The 12255-nt window shown below is 40.1% G+C and overlaps 1 long non-coding RNA gene across 6 annotated transcripts in view; it reads left to right on the forward strand.

The window, feature by feature from the left end:
- Positions 1–1802: 1802 nt before the first annotated feature.
- The window catches only part of LOC143642544 (uncharacterized), a 79049-nt gene continuing 68596 nt past the window's right edge, over positions 1803–12255 (forward strand). For 4 of the 6 annotated variants that reach the window (XR_013155722.1, XR_013155720.1, XR_013155723.1 and 1 more), the window contains exons 1-3: positions 1803–2215; positions 3752–3863; positions 5116–5266. This is a non-coding gene — a long non-coding RNA (uncharacterized LOC143642544). Of the gene's footprint in view, positions 2216–3751; positions 3864–5115; positions 5267–7338; positions 7922–11010; positions 11352–12255 lie in introns of those variants that run through there. The other 2 variants (XR_013155724.1, XR_013155719.1) reach the window with 2 other exon arrangements.

Here is a 12255-nt window from a genome sequence, read left to right on the forward strand (position 1 = left end):
TTGTCACTTATCACATTTCTTTTCTCAGATATCTCTGATAGGACACCTATCAGGGACTTACCAGAGTGGGTTGGTAGAAATGTTGGGGATAACTTAGGACCAATGTATGCTCTTTATTAGATCCTAATACCACAGGATACGTGACCTGAGTCAGCCTTGCTCCTTTATTAGTAGGTCTCAGTTACTTATTTCTCCTTCTAGTTTTGTTTCCTTTCAGTCATCAAATATTGTACATTTATTATGCACTAGACATGAAGTGTATCTATAATTTCCACTCCTCTGTCTTGTATTTTCTAATTCTTGTAGTGGATGCTATCACTTTCTTATGTTAATTTTTTAACTGAAAAGAAAAATAAAGAGTTGCTTCTATACATGAAAAAAATATCTGCTCTCTTTTGACTTTCTGTTTCCCTGGTACCTGTTGTGAGCTAGAGAGAAAATGTAACAGGACATACAAGAAATCCCCATGTCTTTTAAGGATGATTATGTGACAAGGGAACAAAGTTTGAGCAGTCAGTACTAAAGAGCAAATATTGGCAGAGGTCATGTCCCTAACTCATCACAGGGGAAAGCAACCATCTCTTCTTCTCTTGAAACAGACATGAGCATGTCTAGACCAATCTCACTTCTCAGTGTCTTGACTGTGTAATAATTTGGGGCCCCATAACTGTGTGGAAGTGAAGCACATATAGAATTCGGAGAAGCAAAGAAGAACAATCACGTCCCATTTCTATGTCCTGGACCCGGACCTAAAAGAATAGCAGTGCTACAACTAATTGTGGTACTGTACTTTGAAATTTATTGCTTTTTTTTTTTTTTTAACTTTTTATTAATTAAAAAAATTAACAAACAAAACATTTAGAAATCATTCCATTCTACATATACAATCAGTAATTCTTAATATCATCACATAGTTGCATATTCATCATTTCTTAGTACATTTGCATCGATTTAGAAAGAGATAAAAAGACAACAGAAAAAGAAATAAAATGATAATAGAGAAAAAAAAACTATACGTTCCATACCCCTTACCCCTCACTTTCGTTTACCACTATTTCAAACTGAATTTATTTTAACATTTGTTCCCCCTATTATTTATTTTTATTCCATATGTTCTACTCTTCTGTTGATATAGTAGCTAAAAGGAGCATCAGAGATATGGTTTTCACATTCACAGAGTCTCATTGTGAAAGTTATATCATTGTGCTTTTTTGTATATGTTATTTTTCACAAAAAAAGAAGGAACAAAAGTCAATTGTGATGATAAAAAAGTATATAAGTCCTCTAGCCTCCTATGTTCTGGAGCAGCTAGAAGGAAAAATACGAGAGGATCATATGGTGGCCCATGACAAACTGGGATCTGTCCTGTAACCACTTGTTAAAGACTGGTTTGAAAACAATAGCTTTTTTATTTCTTTGCTTTGTATATATGTTATACTATACAATAAAAAAAGTTAAAAAAAAAAGAAGAAGAAGAAGAAAAAAAAACTGTGAGACTGATCCATATATCTATCTCTGACAATTTAATACTGTCTAAGTTAACTTACCTTTATTGTAAGTCTTTAAATTGGGTAGAATGCAATACTGGGGGGTCAGTAAAAGGGGGATAAGGGGTATGGGATGTTTGGGGTTTTCTTTTTATTTCTTTTTTTGAAGTAATGCAAATGTTCTTAGATTGATCGTGGTGATGAATGCACAACTATGTGAACCACTGTATACTTTGGATGGATTGCAATGGTGTATGACTATATCTGAAAAAAATTACATTTTGATGTAGAGGGGGGAAAAAAAGTAATAGCAGCCAAGAGTTGAGGGGTGTGATGTCCTCTAACTGGGTTCTGGGTTTGTTTCAGCCCACAGCCCTAGAGAACAGCTTGAGTGTTGTCTTTCACTCTAGCATAGTCCAATCTCACTAGGAAATACTTGAGATCCTTCATGACCTGCTACTTTACTGCCTCCTGCTGCACCCCATGGCTGCCATTTCATGCGGACCCAAACAAAGACTTTGATGCCCTTTCTCTCATTTCTGGGATCCCAGCCACCCACTGCAGTTCCTGGTTCTGCCAAACTCTGCTCCCCAAGTCCTTGACTGGCCTCAGTCACATGAATTTACCCATGATTCCAACAGGCCAGGCAATGAGGACTTCCCTCACCACCAGCCTGATTCCTGGACCCTGCAGCTTTATCTCTATGGAATGAACGATGGGAAAGCCAGGTGGGTTTTCTTCAACCAGATTCCATGAGGACAGCAATACAGGCAGGGGCTTCCTAGGGAATATCCCGGTCTCTGTTCTGCATCTGCATCCCAGGAGAACGTTATGTACTCTCCCCACTGTGACTCTGGATATGAGGATGAGCAGCAAGTGTATATTGTGTTACAGCTGTTGCCAGGAGAGGGAATCTACTACAAACTCTATCACAGCTTTGTACTATGCTGCTCAAGACTGCTCTGGTAAACCCAAGGAATGAGGCTGAGACAGGGTTATAGGCCTGGGCTATGACATTGTGATGCCCATGCTGAGGGTGTTGGGGGTGGGGTACAGAAGGGTGCTGAACTTAAGCCTGCTGTGAAGGCTGGGTTATACCATTGATCCAGCATTCCTCTGAGAGGCACAGACTCCTCTGCCAGAGACCAGCAAGGAAAGCTGGGGTATGGGGCATCACAGATTGGAGTCACCTAGTAGTGACAGGAAGCAACCATGGCCTCAGAGGACAATCATTAGAAGAGAACTCAATTCCTATTCAATGAAGTAAAATGAACAGGGCCATGTTCCTGGAGGCTTGTGCTTTATAAATAGGAGTTAGGCACAGAACAAACATGAACTAATTCTAGACAAGTTTGCATCCAACTAAATGAAGCAGTCTAACTAAAAGACCCAAAATGGTAGAGTAGTAAGTTCTAGGGGTCCTTTGAGCTAGAAGTAGCTATTAGAATCTGTTTTGCAACTTGGGAAACTGATCAGACTCACTGTGAAAAATCAACCAATCAACAAACAACACACACACACAAAACAGGGTAGTGCTTATTGAAGGAAGAGGTTGTTGATCTTCTGGAAGTAAGCAGCATGTGTGAACCAATGACTATTTCTTATTCCTCAATCTCAATGAGGTTGTGGGGTTAATGTTCCATGATCCAGAAGCCACTGGCTAGTGCCAATGTAGTCAATTTTCCAAACATTTGGAACATTTGATTGTGCATTTTGATTGGTCTGGAGTACGCTGATGGACTTGCACAGATGCTTGCCTTGCAGTAGCTTACTCCAGCAACATCTATTAGAAGATTTGAAGGGACAGTATGTTTTCTCCCCTTAACACACATAAAAATAAGTAAAAATTAAAAACTAACAAAAAAAAGTATAACACAACAAAACACATTGCTGACAGAAAGCCTAAGTAACAGGAAAGACATCCGTGTTCATACATTGGGAAGTTTAATATTGCTAAGATGATAATACTACCCAAAGAAATTACAGATTCAATGCAAGCTCTATCAAAATCCCACTGATCTTTCTGGAGAAATAGAAAAACACATCCTAAGATTCATATCAGATTTCAAGAGAACCAGAACAGACAAAACAATCCTGAAAATGAACAAAGTTGGAAAACTCACACATCCCAATTTCAAAACTTCCCTCAAAGCTATAATCATCAAAACAACGTGGCACTGGCACAAAGATAGACATATAGGCCAATGGAATAGAAAAGAGATCACAGAAATAAACCCTCTCACCTATGATCAATTAATTTTCAGTAAGGGTCCCAACACCACTCAGTGGACAAACGACAGTCTTTTCAACCGATGGTTTTGTGAAAACTGGATAGCGACTTAACAAAAGAATGATGTTGAAGAATGAAGAATGAAGGTAAGTAACTTTACCTTACCACACATTCAAAAATTAACTCAAAATGTATCAAAGTCCTAAATTTAAGAGCTACAACTATAAAACACTTAGAAGACATTGAAGCAAAACTTCATGACCTTGGACTTGGCAATCTAAGTATGACACCAAAAGTGCTGGCAGTAAAAGAAAAAAATGGATAAATTAGACTTCATAAAAATTAAAAACCTGTGTTTCAAAGGGGCTCCATCAGAAGAGTGAAAAGACAATTTACAGAATGGAAGAACATATTTCCAAATCACATATCTCCTAAGGGTCTAGTATATAGAACATAGAGTGAACATGTAACAAACCACTAACAAGAAGACAAACAACTCAATGTTACAATGGGGAAGGGATGGGGACTTACAGTGGATAAAGATGGTGGCATAAAATGCTCTTGCGTAGGGTCTTCCTACAGAGTCTTTGAACAACTAGCAAAACCTGGTAGAGCCATCTTCTTCAAAACTTCAGAGTTAAAGGGTTGCATTAGCTGGGCAAGTGCTGAACCAAGAAAAAGTAGCTTGAAAAATGGTAGACAAAGCTCCTTGTGCCCTTGCTAGCCCATCCCCTACCCCTCCCAGTATACTGCAGAGTCAATCTGCACTTTCACTGTAGGTCCCTAACTCTGTTACAGAAGAAGTAGAGTGTATGTTTGTCAGTACTAATCTATCAGGTAAATGCCTGAAAGACTAAAACCAGGAAACTCCTCTTAAGCTAGCCCTTCCAGAAATTGCCCTCCAGGCAGGGAAGCAGCTTGCAGACAGCCAAAGCACTGTAAGAAACAAAGAAGTCTGGAGCTGCTAGGAAGATGATGGAGTAGGGTAGGCTGGTTTCACCCCTGCTCTGTGGGACAAGAGAGGAGACAGAAAAATGAGCACTCCCGGGAGCTGAGTGATCAAAGAGGGCCTTTGGGATTTCATGGGGAGGTTCTGGTAGAGAGAGGCAGGAAGATCCAGACTGGGAGAGCAGGGTGTGTTTGGCCATGACCCCACTGGGGGGGGGGGGGGGAGGTGCTGGTGGCAGCGCGCAGGGAAGTACAGAACCAAGGGAGCAGATGGTCCCTCCAATCCAACCTGCTGGAGCAGCAAGCTGGGGAGACATCCCCATGTGGCTCTAAAGCTGGCAGGGATCCCAGAGCTGCGCCTAGCCAACCACTGCAAAAAGCCACGCCCGTGGGGTGCTGTGAGTGGTCACTCTGCCAGGCACTGGGTGCTACAATCAGCTGCTATGTTAGGTGTGCTGGGACTGGCCATTCCGCCACCACACGCCAGGAGCGGCCTCTGCTGCACACTCCATCATGCCCAGCCAGATGCCAGGGTCAAGGAGAGGCAGCTCTGAAGGGAGGAGGTGGCTCAAGATCACAATCTACTGGATGGATGGAAGTGGTAAGTGCAGTCTGGCAAATTTCCTATTTGTATAGCTTTTAAATTTTTTATTATTACTTTTTTAATTTCCTGAAACACATTTAAGAATTGTAAGGATGTAAAAAATTGCTATAAGCTTTTTAAAAATGTATTTTTATTGAGATCTCTTCACACACCATACAGTCCATCCAAAGCATACAATCAATGACTCACAATATCCTCACATAGTTGTGGATTTATCACCATGATCATTTTTAGAACATTGCATCACTCCACAAAAAGAAATAAAAAGAAAAAAAACACACATCCCATATGGCTTACCCCTCCCTCTTATTGAAAACTAGTATTGCAATCCACCTTTTTTTTTTTCTTTTTACCATATCCCCCTCCTATTACTTTTTAATTTTTTGTCCTTTTTTACTCATCTTTCCATACCCTGGATAAAGGCAGCATCAGCCACAAGGTTTTCACAATCACATGGTCACATTGTAAACACAATATAGTTATACAATCATCTTCAGGAATCAAAGCAACTGGAATACAGTTAAACAGTTGCAGATACTTTCCTCTAACCTCTCCAATACGCTAAAAACTAAAAAGGGATATCTATGTAGTGCGTAAGAATAACCTCCAGGATAACCTCTAGACTCTGAAATCTCTCAGCCACTGAAAATTTATTTTGTCTCATTTCTCTCTTCCCCCTTTTGCTCAAGAAGCCTCTCTCAATCTCATGACACTGGGTCCTGGCTTACTCCTGGGAGTCATGTCCACATTACCAGGGAGAGTTACACCGTTGGGATCATGTCCCACATAGGGAGCAGGTCCCTATCTGCCTAACTTTTTATTTTTTATCTACCTAAGTTTTTTTTTTTACTTTTATTTCTATATATACTTTTTTTTTGTTTTTTTCCCCCTCTTTCTCTTCCATGGGCCTCAGTCTGAGTTCATTCCCAATATATCTTGGGGTGCCTCCTCATGGCTTTGGGGCCTATTATTGCTGAGGTGTTTTTGGTGATGTTGTTGTTGGGTTTCTTTGGGGTGTGTTCTAATTTGCAAGCTGCCAGAATGCAATATACCAGAAACACAACAGCTTTTAAAAACGAGAATTTCTTAAATTATAAGTTTACAGTTCTAAGGCCATGAAAATGTTCAAATTAAGGCAAGGCAATAAAAATGTCCAAATTAAGGCACTAACAAGAGGTTACCATCACTCATGAAATGTCGATGAAGTTCAGGGTTTCTCTCTCAGCTGGAAGCACATGTGGCAAAGTCTGCAAGCTTTCTCTCCCGGCTTCTTGTTTCATGAAGCTTCTCTACGGGCATTTTCCTTCTTCATCTCCAAAGGTCTCTGACCGCATGAACTCTCAAGCTTTTTCCAAAATGGTTCCCTCTTAAAGGGCTCCAGTAAGCAACCCCACCTTGAATGGGTGGAGATGCATCTCCATGGAAACCATCTAATCGAACGTTCGCACCCACACTTGGGTGGGTCATATCTCCACAGACACAATCAAAAAGCTCTCATCCAGCTATACTGAATGAGGATCAAAGAACTTGGCTTTTCTGGGGTACACAACAGATTGAAACTGGCATCGGGTGCAAGGGCCGGGAGTCGAGCCCAGGGAGCACACATATGGGGGCTGTGGGGAGTCTGCCACTGAACTACCTGTGCACCCATCCCTAATTTTTTTTACTGTAGCAGTGTTTAATTGTTTTAAAATAGTGGCAATTATACTATCTTAATACACTTCTAATATTTAAACCTCATAATTACATTTTTTTTCAAATTTTTAAATAAATTTTTAAATTAAAAAATATTACAAGAAACACAAATATTCTTCACCTATGATCATTCCGTTCTACATATATAATCAGAGTGTTAGATTCAGTTGTCAACTTGGCCAGGTGAGCAGACCTAGTCTTGTTGCTGCAGACATAAGCCAATGGTACGTGAACCTCATCTGTTGCTAATTACATCTGCAGTCGGCTAGGAGGCATGTCTGCTGCAATGAGTGACGTTTGACTTAATTGGCTGGTGCTTAAATGTGAGAACACAATGTAGCACAGCCTAAGCAGCTCGGCATTCCTCATCTCAGCACTCGCAGCTCAGCCCAGACCTTTGGAGATGCAGAAAGAAGTCACCCCGGAGAAAGTTGTTGGAACCCAGGGGCCTGGAGAGAAGACCAGCAGAGACCATCCTGTGCCTTCCACGTAAGAAAGAACCTCAGTGGAAAGTTAGCTGCCTTTCCTCTGAAGAACCAACAAAATAAATCCCCTTTTATTAAAAGCCAATCTGTCTCTGGTGTGTTGCATTCCGGCAGCTAGCAAACTAGAACAATCAGTAATTCACAATATCATCACACAGTTGCATATTCATCATCATGATCATTTCTTAGAACATTTGCATCAATTCAGAAAAAGAAATAAAAAGTCAACAGAAAAATAAAATGAAAACAGAAAAAAAAATTATGCATACCATACCCCTTACACCTCTCTTTCATTGATCACTAGCATTTCAAACTAAATCTATTTTAACATTTGTTCTCCCTATTTTTATTCCATATATTCTACTCATCTGTTGACAAGGTAGATAAAAGGAGCATCAGACACAAGGTTTTCACAATCACACAGTCACACTGTGAAAGCTATATCACTATACAATCATCATCAAGAAACATGGCTACTGGAACCCAGCTCTACATTTTCAAGCAGTTCCCTCCAGCCTCTCCATTACATCTTGGATAACAAGGTGATATCTACTTAATGCATAAAAATAACCTCCAGGATAACCTCTCAACTCTGTTTGGAATCTCTCAGCCATTGACACTTTGTCTCATTTCACTCATTTCACCCTTTTGGTCGAGAAGGTTTTCTCAATCCCTTGATGCTGGGTCTCAGCTCATTCTAGGGTTTTTCTCAATCCCTTGATGCTGAGTCTCAGCTCATTCTAGGATTTCTGTCCCATACTGCCAGGAAGGTCCACACCCCTGAGAGTCATATCCCAGTAGACAGGGGGAGGGTGGTGAGTTTGCTTGCTGTGTTGCCTGGAGAGAGAGGCCAGATCTGAGCAACAAAAGAGGTTCTCTTGGGGGTGACTCTTAGGCCTAATTGTAAGTAGACCTGACCTATCCTTTGTGGGGTTAAGTTTCATATGAACAAACCCCAAGATTTGAGGTTCAGCCTATAGCTTTGGTTGTCTCACACTGCTTGTGAGAATATCAAGAATTCAACTTGGGGAGGTGGAATTTTCCCCCATTCTCACCATTCCTCAAAGGGGATTTTGCAAATACTTTTCCACTCGCTGATAAAATCACTCTGGGATTCATCAGGGCATCGCTCTGGACAAACCAACAAAACTTCATGTCCTACTCAAGGTTTCATGTACTTATATTGTTCAACCAAATATCTACATAAGTTATATTAGGAAATGCACTAGACAAAATATAAATTTTGTACCAAATAAACATTTTTTGCTTTAGTCTCACACATAAGTTGACATTTTAAAATATTAATTACCATCTATTTTTAGCACCCCGCAGTAATGACATTTCTTTATTCTCCCTCATGCAAAAACATTTTTTAAATTTGTACATTTAGTCACTATCATTATACACTCTAGGCATTCCTAGATTATACCATCTCAATCTTTATCATCTATCTTTCTTTGTGATTTCATTTATGCCCCCAGCCCTCCTCCCTCTATCATTCTCACATTCAGCTTCATTCAGTGTTCTAACATAATTGTATTAAAGTTAGGTAGTATTGTGCTGTTTATTTCTGAGTTTTTATATTCAGTCCTGGTGTGCAATCTGTATCCCTTCAGCTCCAATTACCCAATATCTTACCCTATTTCTCTCTCCTGATGGTCTCTGTTACCAACAAAATATTCCAAGTTTATTCACTAATGTCAGTTCATATCAGTGAGACCATACAGTATTTGCCCTTTTGTTTTTGGCTAATCTCACTCAGCATAATGTCTTTAAGGTCCATCCATGTTGTTACATACTTCATAACTTTATTCTGTCTTATAGCGGCATAATATTCCATCATATGTATATGCCACAGTTTGTTTAGCCACCCATCTGTTGATGGACATTTTGGCTGTTTCCATTTCTTGGAAATTGTAAATAATGCTGCTATAAACATTGGTGTGCAAATATCCGTGTGTCCTTGCCCTCATGTCCTTTGAGTAGAGACAACATATAGATGGGTTCTGTTTTTTAATCCATTCTGCCAGTCTATGTCTTTTGATTGGGGAGTTTAATCCATTAACATTTAGTGTTATTACTGCAAGGGCAGTACTTTCTTCTACTATTTTGCCTCTGGATTTTATATATCATATCTAATTTTCCTTCTTTTTACCTTTACTCATAGTCTTCCTTTCTACACTCTTCTCCACACCTCTCTCTTCTGACTTTTCGTATCTGTCTCTAGTGCTCCCTTTAGTATTTCTTGCAGAGCTGGGCTCTAAGTCACAAATCCTCTCAGGGATTTTTTGTCTGAAAATGTTTTAAATTCTCCCTCATTTTTGAAGGACAGTTTTGCTGGATATAGAATTCTTGGTTGGCTGTTTTTCTCTCTTAGTAATTTAAATATATCATCCCACTGTCTTCTTGCCTCCATGGTTTCTGCTGAGAGATCTACACATAGTCTTATTGGGTTTCCCTTGTACATGATGGATTTCTTTTCTCTTGCTGCTTTCAAGATTCTCTCTTTCTCTTTGACCTCTGACATTCTGATTAGTAATGTCTTGGCGTATGTCTATTTGGATCTATTCTCTTTGGGGTACGCTGCACTTCTTGGATGTAATTTTAAATCTTTCATAAGAGTTGGGAAATTTTCAGTGATAATTTCCTCCATTAGTTTTTCTCCTCCTTTTCCCTTCTCTTCTCCTTCTGGGACACCCACAACATGTATATTCATATGCTTCATATTGTCTTTCTATTCCCTGAGTCCCTGCCCATATTTTTTCATTTTTTTCCTTATATTTTCTTTTTCTTGCTGGATTTCAGATGTTCCATCCTCCAGTTCACTAATCCTGTGTTCTGTCTCTCGAAATCTAACGTTGTAGGTTTCCATTGTTTTCTTCATCTCTTCCACCGTGCCTTTCATTCCCATAAGTTCTGTGATTTGTTTTTCCAGACTTTAAATTTCTTCTTTTTGTTCATTCTTTGCCTTCTTTATATCCTCCCTCAATTCATTGATTTGGTTTTTGATGTGGTTTTCCATGTCTGTATGTATATTCTGAATTAATTGTTTCATCTCCTGTATCTCGTTTGTATTGTTGGTTTGTTCCTTTGACTGGGCCATATCTTCAATTTTCCTAGTGTGATTTGTTATTTTTTGCTGGTGTGTAGGCATTTAATTACCTTAATTAGTTTATTCTGGAGATTGCTTTCACTTCTTTTACCTAGGGTTTTCTTGCTGGATGAATTTGTTGTCTGTCAGTTCTGTGACCTTCAATTCAGCTTTTTCTGGACCACTAGCTTAGGTTTTGTTTAACAGAGGAGAATTTTTCAGTTCTTGTTTTCTTGTTTCTTGCCCTGCTTGTATGGTGCCTTCCCCCTCCCCCCTTACGAGGGCCTACTTAAGTAGTATAGACCCTAGCTGGATTTTCCCAGACCAAACTGGTCACTTCTCAGGATGAAAGAGTCACCTGCATTGCTTTCCCTGAGGGTGAGACCCAGCAGGTTGAAAGACTTTCCTTTGAAGTCTCTGGACTCTGTTTTTCTCATCCTGCCCTGTATGTGTTGCCTGCCTCCCTTCAGGTCCCACCAGCATAAGATGATGCAGCACCTTTAACTTTGGCAGACTCTCCCTGCTGGGGGCGTGGTGGAGACAGAGGAGAGGAGGTAGGTTGGTTTTAATGGCTTCAAATTACCAAGCTCTGGTGTCTGAATTCCTTGAGGGAGGTATTCCACCTGAGTTGGGCTTCACCCCTCCCCTGGGGAAGGCACAGGCTCCAGACAAGCCCTCAAACAAGATTGTTTCTGCCTATGCCTGGGGCAGTTGCAGCCTGAGAAGCCCTGCCACTGTATCCAAAGGCAGTCAAACCTTTGTAGAAACACAGCCACAAAAACCTCTGTTTCTTTTTTTTTTTCTTTTTCCATCAGCCTTGCCCCCTTGGCTCTGGGGCAAAAGTGAGAAACCTCTGCTTTGACCAGGTTCACCTGAGCTGGGGGCCAATTTTTAGTAGTCAGAATTTTTAAATTAATGCCACAATTGGTGTTTGGTTGGACTCAGCCCCTGCTGCTGGTAAAGTCTCTTTCCTTTCCCCTCTGGGAAGCAGCCAGTGGGGAGGGGCACTGGCCACCACAGTTTGGGGAACCTATGGCTCTGGGGGTGCTCACAGCCGGCCCAGCTGGTCCAGACTGGGGTACGCTGTGTGTCTGGTCACTGATGTGGCCTCAGGAGCTGTTCTGTACTGTTTCTGGTTATTTAGTAGTTGTTCTGGAGGATGAACTAAAATGCACACATTGCTAAGCCACCATCTTGGCTCCCATTCTTAGATTTTAATAGACCCTCAAGTAGAATTGCACTCCCTACATGAGATCTGGCCTTATTTTTGCAGGGAATTGCACCATGACAACGTGGGATTTATTCCAGGTATGGAAGGCTGGTTCAACATAAGATAATCCATTAATGTAATACACCATATCAACAAATCAAAGCAGAAAAAACACATGATTATCTTGAGTGATACAGAAAAGGCCTTGATAAAATTCAACATCCTTTCTTCTTAACTGTTTTTTTTTACTTTTATTGATAAAACAACATATAAGCACATACATTCCTTTTTAGTGTGTGCCTAGATCCCCCCTTTTTTTAAATTATTTTCTTTAATGGTTTAAAATACTAAAAAACACCAAACAAACACAAACATTCTTAACTTTTGATCATCCCGTTGTACATATATAATCAGTAATTCATAATATCATTACATGGGTGCATATTCATCATCATGATCATTTCTTGGAACATTTGCATCTATTCAGAAAAAAAGTAAAAGGAAA

The sequence above is a fragment of the Tamandua tetradactyla genome, chromosome 7 (genome assembly GCF_023851605.1).
Source record: "Tamandua tetradactyla isolate mTamTet1 chromosome 7, mTamTet1.pri, whole genome shotgun sequence".
Taxonomy (NCBI): Eukaryota; Metazoa; Chordata; class Mammalia; order Pilosa; family Myrmecophagidae; genus Tamandua; species Tamandua tetradactyla.